Raw genomic sequence first — 18,469 nt, 5'->3', positions numbered from 1 at the left:
TATTGTTTAACTCCTATATATAAGGGGTATTTATCTTAGTTTATTTTTAATTTTTAACCAAGTTTGGTGTGGACGATAATCAAATGATTATTTAAGAATATTATTCTATTTATTATGTTTATCTAGTAGAGTTGAGAATTCATACATGCCCAACATTTATTTTTAAAATTATTTTTAATTTAATTTTTTATTTTAAAATTAATTATCTTATTTTACAAAACAATATAAAATATATTTTTTAGATACTCAAGTCTCAAATGATATATAATACTTAAAATTATTTTTAAAAAATAAGTGAGTCTTAAAATATAAAAATTAATATTAAAATATATTTTAAATATTATTTTGAGATATTTTATTGATTAAAAATAATAAAAATATGAAAATATAAATATTTTTAATTTTTTTTTAAAAATACATATACTAATACACTCAAATATATGATATTTTAGTATAAAATGACATAAAACTTAAGAAATTAATTAATTTTTTTATATTTTATTTATTTATTTTAAAAAATATTATTTTTATTTGAGTATTTGAGCTTGGCACAAACTCGATCAGGCTTGACCCAAAATTTCTCGGGCCTATTCAGGCTCCAACCATTAAAAAATGATATTTTTTCAGGCTCCGGCTCTTAATTTTTCAAGTAGGTTCTTGTTGTCCTATTGGGCTTGGCTCAAATTACTGGCTCTAAATCTTTTGCCTCCTCAATTACAACAAATTATTGACATGTTTTAACTACTTATATACAACACTTTATTATAGTCATTAATTTTAGTGAATGACAAAATTGAAAAATCTCACATTTTTTTCTTCACAAATTTAGAGCCTGCTTGGTATGATGGCATTGACAATTATAAAAATGGAATTGAAGATGAAAATCAAATTTTATAAGCTAGTTTGGTATTTTTCATCTCTTGTTTTTTATCTTTCATTCTTTCATTTTTTTTTTCTTTTTCTTTTTCTTCTTTTTGGGTCCTGATCGAATGGCTCACAAAATCATATTAAATTTCTTATATTAAGTATGTTTAAGGATAATATACTCTATCAAAATAGTTTAAATCATTTGATTATATACTTCCTAAACTTATATAGTTGTATGTAATCTATTTTCTAATATTAATTAGATTTGAAACTTTTTTTATGTTATAATAATACCAAGGTCTATGATCGACAAATTAAATCCATTGAGCCCTTGTCCTAGGCGGTTCGATGTGTGTGTGTGTGTATGATTTATATTGTTATGAAATTGTTACAGAAATAAATTTCTAAACCTCATTCATTTCAAATTTCAGCTCCATATATATTTTCATTTCCATCAAAATATTTTACATTGCATCAATCTGCAATAAAATTAGTTTATTTTATCCTATATAATTAAGGCAGATGGAATAATCTCCTGGTCTTTCTGTGCCTTGTGAATGAAGAAAGCTTTCATGAAGGAATTAGCTTCATGCATCCAATTAACTATTAACTAGATTCGCATTAATCGAGGCTTAAATGTAACTTTAATATATAGCATGATATTCTTACAAGGGAAAAAAATCGTGGGGTATAACCGACTTTGGGAAAGTGAAGATGTTCACAGGAGAGAAGGATGGTATATATATTGATCCACAGAATATTCTGTTTTTGACATGGAAAACAAATGGCAAAATAAATAAAGCGAAAAAGAAAGAACCAAACAAGTCTTTAAAAGACCAAACATTTGCATTCCCTTGCGAGGATGGCAGACAAATTGCATCCAAAATGATTCCGACATTTATTTAGAAATAGTTAATTAATTACCCGTCCAATCGTGGAGGGAAAGCAATTATGCGTTGATTGGTCTGGGCGTAAAAAGCTGACCCCGAAGCAATTCCACGAAATAATAAAGAGAGAAAAAGCCAATCCAGCATCATGGGAGAGGAATAATCGACTGCATATACTTGTGATCATACACTAAACCGACACGCAATTGGGAAATCAAAAAGAAGAGAAATTAATTAAAGAACAAAATCCTCATCCACGATGCCACATTCAATTAGATTAATTGGCATCAATTCAACACCATAATAATTCGAGATTTTCTAATTAATATCTGGGATCCTTCATGGTTGAATGCGGCCCAGATCATCGATCACAAAGCTTCTGAGCCTATAAAAACCCAATGATCATGAGAAGCCATATAGAGTCAAATTAATTCTAGGGTTTTGATGAGCCCTAGTTGGGGAGCTTCCTTGCGCTCCAAGTCTGAAAGGAGGCAGATGGGCAGACCTTAGCTGCTAGTTCATGGATACCTATGGCTTTTCGCAGATGGGGCAAAGCGAAGGTCAAGGGTTTGCATGAAGTGGGAGATAGGGTTGCCTTCATCCTTTTTGTCATTGGAGTGAAGGGAGCTCCGCAACAGGGATCTTTTGAATAAATGTCAAGGACAATTAGCCTCTTTCATTAGATTTAACCCCTGTTCGTCCATCAAGCTCTATCTTGTCGGCTCCATTGTGAGCAAATGTATGTAATTTTAGTTTGATTAGACAAAACTGACCCCTTCATTCGGCTTTTTCAGGGTATGCTTTTTTTAAAAAAAAAATGATATCGATGCTTTTCCCACTCCCATGTTGGCTTAATACACCACCCTTGTTCTTCTCTATATATCTCTCTCTTATATTTATATGTTTCACAGTTTGTCAGTATTTTCTTAATATTTTCTTGTTTGAAGAAAGTTAAGGGTGCATCATAAGGAGAAACAGGCTAGGTCGGGAACAACGTTGGATTAATCTTGATCACATCCCAAAGTGTTGGGGGGGGGGTGTTCACGTGTTGTATTGAAATCATTCAAATCAAACTTTTCTGAACTGACCCTGATCGATAAAAATTTTCTATACTTCTATCTAATCTCATCTTCTCATCTTTTTGTTTGTTTTTCTCTCTTTAGGCATAAGGAATTGATAGTATTATGATGGTATTCTAATAAGGAGATTATGGGCACGCCAAATGTGACAATCTGGAATTCTCATTAATCAATCATAGATGAAAAGCAGAATTTAGTATAGAAGGAGGGATTAATTGCTATGTGAAATTGTCCCTTTTTATTACATTTGTATCACATTCTTGCCAAAATAATGACAGATGATGTTGATGATATTAGAGTTCTTTGTACATTTTCCTTGATGCTTCTATTCTCTTTGCTTCCACAAAATGTAATAAATAAAAGGGAAGACATGAATTCTGATATCCTAACGTTTTTGTCAACTCATCAATCATCATGCATGCTTATTATCAAACATTATCACCACATATGTGATACATCATTATTATGTCGGTGACATGTCATCGTTACCAACCTTAACTAAAGTTGACTATAATTTTAAGGATTTTATTCCTTAATGAGAAACTTTCGATATAAATTGACCAAAATTTGGGGGACCAAAATTAAATCTATGCTTTTTCATGAACTTTTTGATTATATAACTTTTTCCCTGAGTGATCCTGGGGGAGGGTTGTTATTGTAGTACACTAGGTCGGAGCATAGGCGAAGCTAGTTGTGATTCTAAAGGCTATCCCAATAGTTAATTATTACTAAAATATGCTTTTAATTATAATAGTAATTGATTTTTAAAATGGCTCTGTTGTGATCCAAAAAAATTAAACAGTAATTGATTTGTTGAAAAAAATCGTAATTGGTCCATGATGTTTCTTACAATATACGATTATTTCTATTGTATAATTCAAAAACCTTTAGATTTTTAATTTAAAAATAAAGGGCAAAAGAGTAAAAACACTCACAATTATTTCAATTGGCATGGAAACCGAAAGATGACATGGCTAATCCTTGTAGATTGAAAATTGCTTAGTCACATAGTCTCCAGACTCCATTGTTTTATGTCAATGGATTCTGCAGATAATGAGACTAGAAGATTTGCCCAGATCTCTTAATTAAATTTGGGAGTAATAAGACTAAAATTTTTCAAAACAAATAAATTTTTCCAACCTAATTCCACTAGATCAAAACATAATTTGTTGTTGCAAGAGATTACAGATAAGTAACTCCTCCGGGAGAAAAAAAAAATCCAATCACGAAAATTAGAACAAAAGATTCACACAGCTTTATCTCTAACAAATCCTCGATTTTCTGGTAGACAGACAGAATCATCAAAATCCACAAAGATTTGACCGAAAGAAACCACCAAATCTAACGAAACCCTCAAGAAATTTTCAAATATTCAAAATCTGGGTGAAATATTTGCCATTAAAAGCTCTTAATAGTCCTGCAAGAGGCTTTGGTGCATAAGCCTTGCCATATAATCCTTGTACGAAGCATATGGAGATTCCAAAGGAATACGAGTTGTAGCGGGCGGCGCCATTGAAGGAGATCCGAGAGAGACGAGTTGTAATGGAAGAATAGGTTCTATAGGTTTGAAGAGGAGAGTAGGAAGGCGAGTGTTGGGCTTGAAGAGGAGAAGATTGGAGAAAGAGAGTGGCTGAGGGACGACATGGTGTGGGAAGAAAAGCAGATCCATGGCTGGGCGGTTATTGGAGAAGGGATTGCTGCCGTCTTGTTCTACTTCTTCCTCTTCCCTTGTTCTGCCATTGGATTTCTTCTTCTTCTCTCGTCGAGCAGCAATGTTGCCCATATGCACTCCGTTGCCCTTTCTGCTTCTTCCCTCTCCGATGGTAGCAGCAGCATCAAATGAGGTGGAAAGAGGTGGCAACGTGGCAGATGGATAAAAGCCACCTGGCATGAATTGTGAGGCAAATTAACAGACCTTGTCATTTCAAAAATTTGTCATTTTTTACCAACTAAAATAACATTACGGGGGCGCGCACAGTACATTTCCTTATTTTAGAACACTTGATACTTCTGGCGGACAATTTTATAAGCATTTTTATCACTTCATCCAAAAATAAAATACTCCTCCTATCCTAAATGTAGGAGCTATTAGTTTAAGAATTCTCTTTGGTCCTCAATGTAAGCTGTTAATTAACTTTGTCCTCTAAATTTATAATTTTTTAAAGTATTCCTATTAATTGCACATATTAAAGGACCAGGTTTCCATCATTCAGATTTGAGAGCAGTAAATGCATGTGGTTAAAGGGAATATTTTGAGAAAATCAGCATAGATTTTTTACAAATAATTAATTTAGTTAATTAACTTTCTTAACCTCTATGCGTTAGTTATCTTAACTCTTACATTTAGGACACCTTAGAGTGAGGGGTATCCAAATACAACCCTTTATTTTGAAAAAAAAAAAATTACAAGTGAGGTGTGTAAATTGTGTAACTTTGCACCTTTTACTTTTTATATTTTGCACCCTCTAGATTACATAAAAAATATTTGGGCTCAAAAGCTAATTAATTAAATATTATATAATATTTTGATTACTTCAAGATAAAATATGAAGAGCATATTTATATAAAATATCATATTAACTTATTCAATATAATTTCAAAAAAAAATATATGATCACTCTACTTATGAATTTTAGTCATAGAGTAATCATTTTTTAATTATTAAATTATTATTTTAAAAAATTATTTATTTTTAAATTAAATTGTCTTGCACTCGTGATTCCACCATTGGCTACATGCAACATTGCTTATGATTCACTTTGCTTTTTTTTTTTTTTTCTCCTTTTCAAATGGCATGCCCTTTAAATTATCCCCCAAAGTGATAAAACATGCATGGAGTTCAATATAAGTTAAATATATCAAATCATAATAACACTATATTATTCACAAGCTAAATTAGTCAAATCGATCGGCTTTCTACGAAATTTATTTGACAGTAGATGGATAATATATAAGAGATTAATAGATATTTGTCCTAGCTAGTTTTGATTTAACAAGAAAAGAAAGGAAAAGGGGAATTTGCTTTTAATTTAGGATCAAAATGTATTTTTTCCTATACTTTTTTTAAGGAACATTAGGCATCCTGTATTACTAAGTGAGACATTTGTAATGCCCCTTATGACATTACAGTACAACATACAATTTTAATACATTTACACCTATGTTTAAAATTGAAAACCATAAAGGATTGGATTTCATATAAAACTTTTTAGAAAACCTTTACATTGTTTAAAATTCTCCTATATGTCCAGCAAAAGCATATAGATTGCATACACAGTTCACAAAGAGAAAACAGGTCAGACCATTGAAATTAAGTAAATTGAGCTATGTGCCACGACATATGGTACAGAATCAAAAGTTCACATTCTATGACATGCACCACGGTGCGCGTATCATATTTTGCTATCAAATAGCACTTTTGATATGAACTTTTGACATGCGTTGTTTTTTGCATATAGTGTCTGATTAGGGTGATTCAAAACTAACATAAAGCTTATTTTAAAATCTAACTAATGACACTGGTTTCATTAAAATTTGATATTTCACTTGAAAATTTGACACTTGGATGCAAAATGATCATTTTAAGTCACTTTCACTCACTCAAGCATCTTAAATTCAAACCACATGTCATTAGCCACTTTTAAGGCCCTGACCACATCTAACGAAACATTTAACATCTAACTAAGGATTCATATCATCAATATCACACATATATAAAAGTTTGGCCACGAAGTTGCCCTCAAACACACACACTTGGGCAAAATCACATATCCACACACATTTATGTATGCTTAGAGAAACTCCACACATTTTCATGTCAAAACATACACACATGTACTTGACACCATATCTTAGCCCTCGTTTACAAAAACTACCACACATCACACAAATACACACATCAAGGCTAAGTTACACACTTAAACACATAAATGCATATGAAATCCTACGATAACTTATACATACATGTATAAATATATCAATCATAACATATCAAATATAATAATTTAGTTCATTTCACCAAGTTTAACGGGCTATTAGTAGGTCCACTACTCTCAGCCCGATTCTTTCCCTTTGCTACCCGGAATGTCATAATTTGTAAAAATAGTAACCATGAGTGAGATAAATATCTCAGTAATCAAGATAACTCATATATGAATATTAATAGGAATAACTTTAAACAAATAAATAAAACGATTACAACACTTTCACAAATATTATTTTTGCATGTGTACATGTGTGTGTGTAAACTTATAACAATTTCTGTAAAATCAATCATACACTCATATGATCATCTATCCACCAAACTTTCATGCTCCCCGATTAAACCTATAAGCTTTATAGGATCAACCATATACTCGTTGATCCAAGCACATGTTCAATGATAGAAACACTTGACCAAAGGTATTACGTCTCACTTTAGGACTATGAGTTTTCTCTTTTCACACACACAATAAGAGTATTATTGACTACTAACCATATCCTAATAGGTAATAGGGAGTTGCTAGACTGCCCAAATGTCTCATGGTAATAGTTTCAAATATATTGCTACACTAGATGTCCCATAGTGCCAACCTGACCATATGAATTTTGTTTTCATTCACATCTCTATATACTTAGGCTGAACTCCTACCCCCTAATAATTATGCCATACTTCTCAATTCCTTATTACACACACTTCTATACAATATTTTACTTTAAGGAACTATTTTTAAAAATTGTTTCATTTTATAATCCAATGCTTTTGATGCTAAAAACACACTAAAACATGCAATTTTCAAACATAATATAAGTACAATCATAAATCATATTGGCATTTACTTATAAATAGTAAACTCCTTAATAAACATAACAAGTTATTTAGTTGCCTTAACCCTTCTATACTTAGAAAGGTTAAATGTAGTGCTATCCAAATCCTTAACCTTCTTTTTGCTAACCAATCATACCAATTATGCCAATCTCAAAAGTTAGCACTATAAGTCAATTATCGAATTGACTAAAAGTACTAATTGTCATAGTTAAGCATCCAAACACTTTCATCTAACCCTCCAAAATTCTTATCACCCTATTAAATCCTCTCACCACTTCTATTAGCCATAACACACTTTTTACAAAACTTACCCAACAAGTGACAGGTCAAAAGTATCTCTTAAATGGCCATAAATATTTGCCTAGCAAAACACACGCCCTCCTCCTCTCCTTCATGCTTCTTTTCACCTTTTTCCCTCTGTTCTGCACATGAAGCATATGCCTCGGGCTGTAGCACGGTGAAAAAAACCTCATGTTGCTTGCACGCTTTACCCTAAACTGTCATTCTTTCACTCAATCTCATCTACTGAACAACTAAAGAAGTCAAAACATCAACTTGCCATCCAAAGTCTAGACTATATAATTACTCCACTAAATTACTAATTTATCCTTTTAATTAGTAATTAATTTCCTAGATTAAAATTTTAGGATATTACAACATTTTTCCCATTAAAACCATTTTCATAAAGAACAAAACCCACCCTCTATGAGTTAGTCGTGAACTCAGACGTTATCTGATGATATGGTAGTGGCAGGTGGGATCTAACCTCCTTGTTGACCCTCCTAAATAGATCATTTTCATTAATTGAAGAAGTGCTGAATTTATAAGGACATGAAATCATTCATTGATGCTGATGAAAGTGACAAAAATAAGAACATGCAAGTTCCTTATCATAAGAAAAAGTAATCTAGAAGAAATTAATTAAGCTAAAATTGAATCACTAATCATCCTAACTAACATCTAATTTTACAATCAAAAGGAAATCCTCCAAATTGCAGTCCAAGATGTATCGAAAGTACTGAGTTCCTTAACCCAATAACCTATCAATTCATTATTAGCAACTTAACTTGCAAGATCAAAATCTCCGAAGGCACTGCATTTTTAGGCACTCTAAGGCCTAGAACTCCTGGACTAATGCATTGTTCATCTTCATCTTCAAGGGTTGAACACTCTTTCATGTGCTGCAACAAATATAATTACTAATTAAGATTTCTATTTTACTCTCAATTATGTATCATATCTTATTAATTCAACAAAACACATACACCATCAAGAGCTTCTTGGTCTATTATTGAGTTGAACTCCACAGTCCCTGTTTCTTTCATATAGCTTAGCTCTAGACCTAGTGTTAGGTACTCTACACGCTAGTAATAATATCTCAAACCTTTTCATGAAGGGTGATGAAGCTCCCGAAGAAGCAAGCTACTCGATAGTCACGTTTGCTGCTGTCCCTATCCTACTCATTATGCAAACCCCCCTTTGCCTCTGTCGGGTGAAGTAGGAGACACTCTCGAACTTGTCACAGCCATCAGCCACCTCCATCATATTGGTTTAGAGCACGTTTATGTTGTCACATGTGATAATGATAGGTAGCTTTTGCTTGTTCTGAAGCCAGCAAGTCTTCCTTAGGGTCTTCTCATGATCTTAGCATTGCTAAAGCCTACCACTATTGCCATCTCCTTGCCCTCATTGCTCTTGCTTTCTTCTCAATCCCTTTTATAAGCAAGGTAGAGACCGTCATTGCTTTTGCTTTGCTCGTCTTCTAGTTTTGATAGAGAGAGTGAAATTGATAATATGGATGAATCCCTTGTATGAAATAAAGAGGAAGAGAATAGGGATGCGCTAGAGGAGTGTCAACAAAGGGTAGATTCACATGTCATAGCCACATCATCAAATAACATATGAGTTCATGGCTAACTCTCGGAGGGGAATTTTGCACTTTGAGAAAATATTTAGGGAAAAAATGACTTACTTATCAGTAAAGGGTGTGTAACACTTCTTGAAAAAAGTATAGAAAAAAAATACACTTTAACCCTTTAATTTAAAATGGTACTCCCTCTCATCTTTATTATAAGGCATTTCTAACTACCTCACCGATATTAAGGAGGAATGATTAAGTTATTAACTTCCTCTAAAAATAAAATAAACTTCCAACTTTACCCATACTTAAATGAAAAAAAATTAATTTCATATTACATTATCTCTTACAGTTAGTGATTTTAAATAAGAGTAATATTAGAGAAATGTAATTAATAACCCATCAAGTAGTGCTTTATATTAAAGATTAAATAATTTTCTTACAAGGCATCTTATAATATGAGCATAAGGGAGTAATTGATTAAAATGAGATGGACCCACTAAGAGAATATTTTTCTTTTCTACAATCTCACCAATATGACGAATAATATAATGTTCTTTGTTCTTACTAGCTGGCTGGAAGATTCAAGATGGGGCTACTGTTAATGCAATATGTTCTCTCTCTCTCTCTCTCTCTCTCTCTCTCTCTCTCTCTCTCTCTCATTGGATCATGAGGGAAGCTTTGGATTAATCCAAGAAGAAAATTGGTTTATGCACACAAATCTTAGAATACGTGTGTTGAAACTTGGAAGTTTGTCTAAAATAAATTGAAGTTGTGCAACTAAACATTTAGTTTAAGGACACGATGTCAAATTAATATATATATATATATATATACATATATTGCTTCTACTGTTCTACTTTACAATAATTTTTTTTCCAAAAACAAATCTTTACGAATGTATAATTATGAATACTCTCGTGCCTGTAGAGCATTCAAAGTAACCCTGACAAGTTTACTCCACCCCTAATGACCATGTCTTGAAAAGAATATTCAGTAATTTTATATAGTGAGAAAAAAGGATATTCCTTTTTTGCGGTGCAGACTGGAACAAATTCCTACCTGTGCTAATTTGTTTTACGAACATTTTCAAATCCGAGGCAATCCAATAGTTCAATGTTTCTTTTTTATAATAAATTAAAGTAGCTTTATTCGTTTTTGTTATTATTTTTTTCCCTTACACAGACTGATGAGCTGATTCCTTTACAAGTTTCATTCAAATCAAATGCTATGGCCACGCGTAACAGCGACCTTGATCATGATATGTAAATTCTTTTATATATTTAAAAAATTAATTAAAATAAGAAGATATTCATATATAATTATTAGGTGAAGAGTGACTCCACAGATACGATGGGAGAGAATAAATAAGAGTAGTGAAAAAATATTACTGCTTAACATAAAATTTCAAGATTCAAATTTATGAGTTCTTTTTATTTATTATATAATTATATTATTAAGCTTAATTTTACCCGATTCATATTTGAATAACCTAACACCCTCACAAACTAAACATAAAAGTAATATGATATATGCTTTGGCCAATCCTGTGCATCAAGATTCTGCCTTGAATGATGATATTTATTCGATCCTTGAAATACATATCCAGCAGAACCCCCATGCATGGGCCTATAAATATGAACTCAAGGTGGATGTTATAGCATCACAACAAGTGATCACTAAAAACTTGTATATATGTTGCTCTCAAAGATAGATATAGTTTGAGTAATAGTGATTATATTGATTCAGAGGTAGTAAAACGGGGAAGAAGGGGCTCCCTGCACTCCAAGTCAGAAGGGAGGGGTGGGCAGAGACCTTGGCTGCTATTTCATGGATACCCTTTTGGCTTCCCACTCCATGTCTCTCTCTGTGAAGCTCAAAGGGTTTGCATGACGTGGCAGATAGGGTTGCCCTCTTCCTTTTTGCTATTGGAGTGAAGGGAGCTCCTCGCGCCCCTTCTTTTTCATTAACTCTGATCATCCTCTATATCATCCGTTTCATGTATATCTGAATTATAACTCACAATGTCTCAGTTACTCTTGCAGATCATCAAGGACATTTTGTTTCAGTACACTGTTTTAATAACTTGGGCTTTTATCTGGTTTCATGTTTCAGGTTCATGCTATACTCTCTGAGAAGAATGAATTACGTACGCTGGACTGGCCTTCGAGTTATGAAGCAAGATGTTGATGAAAACTTATCCGTGTCTTAAGTCCCATGACCATACGACGTGTGTTTTAAATCACTCTTATTTCGTTTTCCTTTTAATTATATTATATGAAGATAAGGCTGCTTAATTTAACAACAATTTCAATATATGGTTGCATGCAGAAGCTTCTCATTATTTGTAACTTGGAGTGGCGCAGAGAGATTTCACTGAAATTACCAGACAATGTTTGATACTGTTGAATTTTCTCAACATATTTTGAGCTAGTTTGTAAGAACACTAAACTGAAATAGATTCATTTTTGCAACGCGTTATTCTTTATGTTTTCCTTAAGGTTCTCTCAACAATTCCATTGTACGGTTAAATGGAAAAAATTATACGGAAGGCTTTCTCATTTGACATCTAACATATAACTCGAGTGTGGGTCAGAATGCAGCAAATTATTCTGAGAGGGAAAAAAAAAAAAAGATCATCAGAACATAAAATTTGGCGAGACTTCTTCATTATAGACCAGTCCAGGCATCCCATGATGCAAGAAAGCATTTATTAACGTGACATCTTAATTAAATGGTTCAGAGAGAATTATTTTTGATTGGACTAACTAGTTTGGTTTCGGACAAACAACTGAATGTGATGAATTTGATTAGAGCTATTCTCTTGTTTTTCTTCAAGGTTGTTAACTGACTTTTTTTCAAGCGATATTAAACTCACATAATTGTCTTATACATTAGCATACACATACACCCCCCCAACTTTTTAATTTTTTTATTTATAAAATATATGGGTTATCTATTTTTAACACTCCAAGTTGCTATATTACAGAGGCATGGAGACACTAGATGAAATTCTTATTTCAATTATATATGTATTCTTTTATGCATGTATAGTTCTCATTTTTAAAGAAATGATGCTTATGCTCTATAAAAATTATGAGAATTATTAACAAACTTTGTTGAGTATTGCAACAAAAATCTTAATATATATTGAATGCAATATACTTAATATCTATCATAAAATTACTTATTCAAATATTAAGAGATTATGATTAAGGTGTTCTTCTAAAAAAAGTTACTTGTTTTTGTGATAACCAAGTTATTGAAATTCATAACATTAATGGTTTTTACTCTTGTATAATTCAACCCCATAGACATAAAGATTCTATGATAGTTGAGCATCATGTTTGTGTTGATATATTTATTATTGTATCCTAAGGGTGCATTTTAAATCATTCAATGCTAAAAAAAAATGCATTTTTTACCAATTTAATGATATTTTATATTGAAAAGAAAATTGCTGAAAAATGTATCATGAACATGATAATTAATTATTTTTATGCCATTAAAAATTAAAGAGAAAATCTTAAAAAATGAAAGTACAAATTTATTTTAGTTATATATTTGCAATATATTGAATATGAATGAATACTTTGAAATATTTATATTATATTAGTGATATATATTGATTTAACTTTCTTTCAATTATTATTATATACATATATATAAATATATACTTTGTTATCTTGATCCCTGCTGACTAAAATATTTGGTTCCGCTCCTGAATAGATGCAAACCAACACAAGTTAACCAAGAGTGGTAGAGGACCAACGGTCTTTCCTAGTGCTTTCCTCAAGTTCTCTCCTGGTGTGTTAAAAATAATCAACGCTAACTTTTTTGGGGTTTATTTTTTTTGTAAAATATTTACTATTTTAATTAATCCGCACACTTTTATAATAACTAGGAGACAACTCACCAAGAGAGATTTTCCCATACTGGAAACTCTGATGATTTAAATAAATAGTTGGAAGTTTATATATGAATTCTTGTTTATATCAACTTAGTTGAAAATATAAAAATTTATCTTTTGCTATGAATATCTCAAAAGAGAATATATACATACATATACATACATACATACATACATATATGCTCCTTGTGCTTCACCAAAAAAGATTGATAAACTACATTTTGCTTAAAGCCGATCCCCTTACTATATTTTATATTCTATAAACTTTAAAGAACCCCACAAGAAGTTTAGCTAGGATTTCCCCCAAAGTTGGTGGCATATCCATCAAGCACTAGGATATTCCTTTCAATCCAAACAAATTCTCATATGGATGCTTTTCAAAGAGGTTAGTTTAAAAGATAAATTCATTTCCATCGACCAATTAAGTTGATGTTTTGGAGAAATACTTAAAAAAATTTAATGAATACTTACAAAATTACGTAGAGGCTGATTAAATTAAAATTTCTGTTTAAGGATTCAATTTTAACTTTTTAAATTATATATAATACAGGGAAAATTTTATACTTGAATGAAATTTTGAAAGAGATTTATTGAAAATATAATTTCTCCTACATTTTACAACCTAGACGATGAATTTTTTTTTTTAGAGGAGGGAGATTTGACCCTAATTGATAGCTTCCTACCAAGGATTGAGGAAAAGACTATGTATGATTAGGGAAGCACCAATGACCTTGTTTGGTACGCGGCACTAGTGAGGAGGGACAAGTATTGGAATTGATTAGTGTCATCTTTTTATGTTTGGTATGAAGTAATAGAGAATTTAATCCTAATCCCATCTACATAGGATTACCTAATACTACCACCCCCATGGTATTAACAAATCAATCCTAGGATTTATTTTTTTGTGACCAAACTACCCTCCCCATCAACCCTCTCGTCTCTCTCCCTCGACCCTCCACTCTGTCACTGTTTCTCTCAGCTAAGCTTATTCTACCATGGCTACCTCCTTTCGTCGATGCCGTCATCCTCAAAGAAACATCCTTCCCCTTCCCCTCTATCTTCCTACCACTAGTTGAAGTCGCCTCTCTTCTCCCTTAAATCTAGTTCAAGTTCGAGATGAATTGCTACGTCCACTCAAGATTGTCGTTCCCATGGTCATCGAACCCAAGTCCACGACTTGCTGCATTTGCTCCATCGTTCCAAGTCATCGATTACAATGTTTAATTTTGTTCTCATGGGTTTAGATTTTTTATTTGAGCTAATTCTCTTTTCTGGTCCATGGCTTTGATTTAATAAAGAAAAACAAGAGTGTGGGAGATCACTTGCGTCGCCTAAGCCTCACTAGTCTCACCGCAAGAACACACCATCTGCATATTTGATATAATTTATCCAAATTGTTCTGGTTCATGAGTTTGAATCCATAACTTTGATTTTCTTCTCATGGGATTTAATTTTTTATTTGAGCCGATTCTCTTTTCTGTGTTGAGCATGACAGTGATTGGAAGAAGATAAGGGCATTTAGGTCTTTTTTACTGATTTTTGTTTGATCTGAGGCTTTTTTTTTATTTCATGACATACCAAATACAATTTTAAAGCTTATTCCCACTACTATTTCTAAACCCATTCCCATTATTAATCCCATTTTTAGTCTCATGAAATTCAATACTTCATACCAAACAAAGGCCAATATGTCAATAAGATGCAAACAGCTATGTACAGGGGCATTGATTTTGACATTATTATTATATATCATATATCAATTATGAGTTAGTAAAAGTAAAAGCGGACATCAATTCACAATCCGCAATGAGGTCAGTGTAGCTTAATTAAAAGAATAATACTGTGCTTTCACCAATCCTTAAGCATTGAGATCCTATTTTTAGATATGCTGATTAATATATAGTCCAGATTTCAAATCAAGTGACTCTGACTTTATATGTTAATTAGTGTGCCTGTTCATACATGTGCACTCAAATTTTCAAGTTGTATATAATCACATCATATATATATATATAACATGAAAAAATTTTTTAAAAAAAAGTTAAGGTATAAATATACCTTTGATATTTTTAGTTTTTTACTCAGTGCGCATTATATTCTAAAATATTTTTTGACATAATTCCCTCTCAACATTTTTAAATTTGGTGTAATCTTGCCTTGCCAATAAGATTTGACCACATTGAATGTTAGTTTGATCTTGACTTGCCATGTTGGCAGCCACATAACATATTTTAATAATTAAAATTTTTTAAAAAAAAGAAAAACATCCAACTCAAATTTGAAAGAAATCAATCTTTTTTCTTCCTCTTCATTCATTCTTCTTCGTCTTGTTCTTGCAAACCAATAAGCCTCGAGTTCCATAGGCAATGAAAAGGGAAATCAATTGAGCAGCAGAAGAATTCTAAATCCACCATGATAGCATTTACATAAAAATTTCAGATCTACTATGTAACATCCTAGAAATTTAAGATTCAATTAAGTAAAGTAAAGAGGAGTAATTGAGTTAATTAATGTGGAGTATAGCTAGAGATATTTAACAAGTATGTTGGGTTGTGATTTCAACTCAAAGTGAAGTCGGGCTACCCAAACATCAAAAGATGAGAAAATATAAAGGGTATATATGTCTCTATGCCACATGCTGCGGCGTGCAGCATGTCCACCGTGGCACACACATGACAAATGAAGAAGGAAGGTCTCTTTATGCCATTCGCCGCAGCATGTGCTGCATGCGCCACTACGAGTGACCAAAATTTCTTATAAGTGACTTGCAAAAATATTGAAATCAAAAGAGGAAAAGGAGGAAGAAAATAAAAGTACATATTTTTCTCTACTAAGGCTCAAGAATTTGAATCTTTAAGGACATTTTGGAGCTTCTAATCACCTAAGGTAAGGTTCTTAAACCCTTTCCTCCCTTTATCTTCTATTTTAATGAGGATTAAAGTTAGGGTTTGAATTAGGATGATGATTTTCGATCCAGAAAGATTATAGGTCTAAACCCATTGACTTAAATAGAGTTAATGGAAGTTATTTAAGGTATATAAACCTAAGATTTATGAGTTTACAAGTTTTTGTAGTTGGGAGGACATTAATGCCTGAAAATTTAGAATAAATGGAGAAGTTAGAGTTTATTAGGAATATTAATGATGGTTTGAGAGTTTAATAAAGCTCTTGGGAGCTAAAGAGAGTTAATAAACCTAATGGATAGGCCTAAATGTGAAAAATAAAGGTATTGTATATTTTAGAAATAAAAATGTGAGAGTTGAAAATGTGTTTTTGATAATGTTAATTGAGTTTGAACTTAACTAAATGTAAATTAATCATTTAGGCATTTTCTTTAGCTTCAAAAGCAAGCTGTTAAGGGGTCAACCTTTAAGCTAATAAAGGTTTAAGATAATCGAAGGAACCCTATTTTAGATAGTTATTTGTTAATTGAGTTTTTAATGTGAAAATTGATTTATTTGAATGTGAGATTGAAATTGTAAATTTTGGATAGGGAAGTACAGCAAAAGATTAAAATTTTATAGTCCCTATTCTGATATGGACCAAACAAACTCGTTTAAATCAAGGTAGATAGAAGAGTTACCTTTTTAATTCTTTAAAGTTGACACACGTTTGGATCTCAAGAGTTGACAACCTAGATCTGCTCCCTCTGCCTATATCCATATGAACAGCTCTTTAACTCGAACAGCGTGCTAGCGCTCTCAGTGTCTGTTCTTCTTTGAACGTTAATTTTTTTTTCTATAGGGTGTTTCGTAGTTCTCAAAGTGTTTTTGTGGTCAAAACTTTTCTAACTCTCTCTCTCCCTTCATAAGGACGTCCCTATCTATATATAATATATAGATAAGGGGTTTTTATCTTTCACTTAAAAACTCACAAAAATTTAATTAAATTTATCCCATAAATTTAATCCATAATATCATATCTAATTCAAATTTATCTTATAAATTTAAATTATAAAACTAACATGATATTCTCTCTTATCATGTTAGTTATTAAATTTAATCTATTATATAAAATTAAATTTAAAACTAACATAAAACAAGATAAGATAAGATAATATAATATAATATATATCACATATACATATTATATTATATATATATACGAATATATATATACATATATGTTTCAAAAATATATATATTATATTATCTATATTTAATTTTATATATCATATATATCTCATATATATATATATATATATCTGATATACACACACACACACAAATATATGGATATATATATATATATATATTTCAAATATATATATATATATACATATATATATAATTATATTTAAAATTTTATATTTCATATAAATATATATAAATATTTATTAAATAAATATTTAAATATATATATAAATTCATTCACCCTATATTACATTCATTGAATCTAAATATATTCCAAATTCAACAAAGTTAGACATTATAGCTCAAGTTAGGCCGTTCTTGTATGCGACCCTGTAGACCCATATGAAATTGGTAGTGGGCTAATTACGCTATTAGCCTACAAGTTACAAGTGACCTCTAGCAAGACATCACAACTACCCAATTCACATGGGGATCAATGATCCAATGTAACCTATCATGCAACCATATCACATTCCTTTTGTCACGTGATATTTCGATCAAGTATGAGACATGAAATTGTCATTCTCCTTTACCTAACCATTACTTTCTTGATCTCTAAATAGACTGATAATTGCAATGAAAAAACTCTTTTTATTATAGTATGGCTATATATTTTCTCAGTCTTACTCATCGAGAGGCCTAGTAATATCTCTCACTTAATATGAGGGATAAATTTCATCTTGACCACTTATATTCCTCTGTATGAATATCACTAAACTCAAGCATAGCCTTTATAATCACCCGGTCAAAGGTGACTTTTGACTAGGTCAAAGTTTAGTGATCATCATGTAGGAATCCATGATGAGCTCAAGTCAAAGAGCTTAGTGATATAGTTATAGATGAGATATACTTATGACTTGTACCATGAAGCTTTTTAATAGTAGGTCGGTCCAGCACCTTGTACTCTTTCAAGTGCCTATGACTTTAA

Source organism: Prosopis cineraria, unplaced genomic scaffold (assembly GCF_029017545.1).
Source record: "Prosopis cineraria cultivar Desert tree isolate PC_DT_omini unplaced genomic scaffold, ASM2901754v1 PC182, whole genome shotgun sequence".
NCBI lineage: Eukaryota > Viridiplantae > Streptophyta > Magnoliopsida > Fabales > Fabaceae > Prosopis > Prosopis cineraria.
The sequence above is the reverse complement of the archived record's forward strand: the minus strand, read 5'-3'. Positions refer to the sequence as shown.